The sequence below is a fragment of the Aphelocoma coerulescens genome, chromosome 20, assembly GCF_041296385.1.
Source record: "Aphelocoma coerulescens isolate FSJ_1873_10779 chromosome 20, UR_Acoe_1.0, whole genome shotgun sequence".
NCBI classification, from domain to species: Eukaryota; Metazoa; Chordata; class Aves; order Passeriformes; family Corvidae; genus Aphelocoma; species Aphelocoma coerulescens.
Genome location: NC_091033.1, coordinates 13,460,238 through 13,463,419, shown reverse-complemented (window position 1 = coordinate 13,463,419; position 3,182 = coordinate 13,460,238).

The following is a 3,182-nucleotide window of genomic DNA, read 5'->3' as shown; positions in this document are numbered from 1 at the left end:
GAAGCGTACCATGCTTTTTTTTTATGCTGAAGGCCTAAAAAGGGAATTTTCTCTGCCTATCTAGACAGGGGAGCCCCTTTTAGGTATTATCTGCTATACAAATATTGGCCTACTCCTTAAAGCCGGTTTCATAGAAAGTTGAAGGCAGTCTAAGAAGGAGAACATATCCTTTTATATGTGTTGGATAAGGTAAATGATATCAAATAAAATGAAGGATTAAAGCATGCTTGAGCTTGAAGCAATAGATATAAAAAGGACAGGAATTGTTGTTTACTTACATTTTTCATCTGGGTGTGTGCAATCAGTTTTGCTGAGGATTTATGTATCACATCAGTTAATTTACAGCCTGTGCCAACTCCCACAGCGAGCACCACACCAGCAGCTCTGCCCTGAGCTGCCCAGCAGCCGTGGGCACTTGCCCAGGCCCCTGCCCACCTAATGCCACCTTCTCTTTACGCTTTTGCTCTGGTGAACTCTTCCTTTTTCTCACCATTTCTTCTGATTACTTAAGCATGGATCACCATGGCTTTGTAGTTAAGATCCACCCAGAGATGTTTTCTTTCTTCTTTTTTTCCTCTTTCCCCCCTTTTTTGTTATAAATTGTTGAGGCTTAGGATCTTTGTCCTCTGGTTGTCACAATGTTTCAAAGCATAATAGTGCCAAGATATCTCCTGGAAATAGTGTGGAAAGAGCTGGGGCTTGCACCTTCAGCAGAGAGCTAAATACACATTGCAGTGATTTATGTGATTTACACATCACATTTTATACTTCACATTGCTAATGAGCACCATGACTAAGTCAAAATCAGTCTGAGTAATATAGCAACAAAATTAATGGAGGAAAATAATTCAGAGAGTCTTGAGACAAATCAATATAATTGAACTTCCCATTAAAAAATTAGAAATTGTGCATCAAAGTTAAAGCATTAGGAGAGCAATGGAACAGAGATAGTTACACAGTTGGACATGCATATGTATTTACAACTGTTTAACCACAGCTATGTAAGAATTTCTATAAAGAGTTTAAACAAACAGAAAAGATTTCAGTCTATACACTCTGCTCTGAAGTGAGCTGGCCTGACAATGGAATTGTTCTCCAGCAATCAATCAAAACCTCACAAAGCATTTCATGTTTCTAATGGCCAATAAGTAGGAGTAACTCCAGCAACTCCAATTTCCCTCTGTTTCATCAATGAAACCAGCAGCTGGGTTTGGCTTTTCAAGTGTTTTGTGTGTGGTAGTTGGAAAGTTTAGGTGAGTTGCTGATGTAGCAGGGATTACATTCAGGTTTCCATAGAGAATTCAGACCTCAGTGCTTTGTTCTTCAGAGTCCTTTTGAATTCTTGCAGCAGCTGTGAGACAGAGGTTGGGCTGGAGGTGGGATTAAGGGTCTGGTTGGGATGTGGGCAGGGGTCCAGCGGAACTGGGATGGAGAGTCTGGGAACACTTGGCTGGTCTCAGTCTGGGATTGCTTGCTAGTAGTAAAGTGTGGCAGCCTGAGTGCACAGAGGCTGATTGGTGTTGATTAAAACTAGAGCTGAGTCTTTCTGAGATATCCCAGTGTGAAAAGAAACATCCAAAAATCATTTCTCCGCTTCATTTCATCTTTGAGACTTAAGGGTTTGCTTTAGAAATGCTTTCTGAAGTTTTGAAAAACATCAGCAGCTGATCTGCATCTCGTCCCAGCCTTGCACCATGGCTGCAGCAGCGACCAACAGCCTCAGGAGAGAGTTTCCTTCCAGGTTCAAAGAGGGAGCAGGACGGATCTCCTGGCTCCTGCAGGAGGGAAGCAGAGCTGCACTGTGGCCAAACTTGAGGCGTGTTGGGCTCTGCTGTCCCAATAACTGTGTGGGGAGGCTTTGCAGTGCAGGACAGCCAAGCGTGGGTGGAGAGGGGCCACAGGGCTGCTCCTTGATCCATAATTTTTCACTGGAGAGGTGTAACTACCCTTGATCCAGCTGGCTTTGCCTTGAATTGATCTTTCCAGAAAAGCTAACCCAGCTAATGGCTGCTGGCAATCGCGTCTAGGTGAACTCCTGGGGTTCATCCAGGGTTTTCTCCATGACTCTTGCAGCTGCCTCAGTCCTCCTGCCCTGCACTCAGGGCACATGAGGAGGCTGCAGGAAGAGCAGATGCCCCTGGAGCACTCGGTGGTAGGAGCAAGAACATGGAAGCCCAGAAGTCAAGGCTCACTTGGAGCATTTATTTTGCTTTGTTTCACACCCAGTGTTCCTCCTCTTTACCAGATCAAACTTTACCAGGCATTATGCAGAGGGTTGATCCGCAGAAAAGTTCTTTCAGAATGAAAAATCTGTTTGCTGGTGAGGAAAGGGTAATGTAGCAACTCTTGTGTACTTTGGTAAAAAAGCACTGCATAAAAGGTGACTCTCTTTATGTTTCCCTGGGTGATTCAGGCTGGCTGGGTGTGGCAGACAGGGAAATTTGATCCACTATCTATTTACATAAACCAAAAACTGTTTGTCTAAGCACCAGGAGACAAGGGCTAAGCTGGATGAAGTGCTGTAAAGAATTCTTTTTGCAGAATGATCCCTATTTGCCATCCAAAGAGGCAGGCAAATGCTTATATAGTAGGACATATATTTTTGAGGAGTAGTTAAAATCCTTTCTCTAACAGCATGGTCAAGCTTTGTCTTCTAACCCCTTGAGAGCTGTCTGGCTCGAGAATGAATGGTGGACGAGTGCCTCCCAAAATTCTTTCTTGAAGCCTTCAAAAAATAGAGAGAACAAATACACTACAAAGCTAAAAAAAAAAAAAAAAAAAAAAAAAAAAAAAAGTTGCAAAAATAATTTCCATTTTGTACAATGTTTACCAGAGCCACTGCAGAAATTTCATAATCACATAATTAACCTTTCTGCCTGTCAAGTGGGTCTAGTTTCAGCTAATACTAACCATGTAAAGCTCTAATATGCAAATGAACTGGCAGAAAGGAGTTCAGAATTTAACATTAGGTGCTGATTTCACTACTGATAAATTGCTTTGATCCATTGAGTCATGCCTTGTTGTCCTTCCAAATGAATGCAAGCACCTTCTCCTACAAGTGAGTCACCCCTGGAGATGGGGGCCAGCCTGACCTCGCTGCTGTCCGTGTAACACTCAAGTGGTTTAACACCTAGGACATGTTTATCCTCATGGTATTATTTTGAGGTCAAGCATTGCTGTTC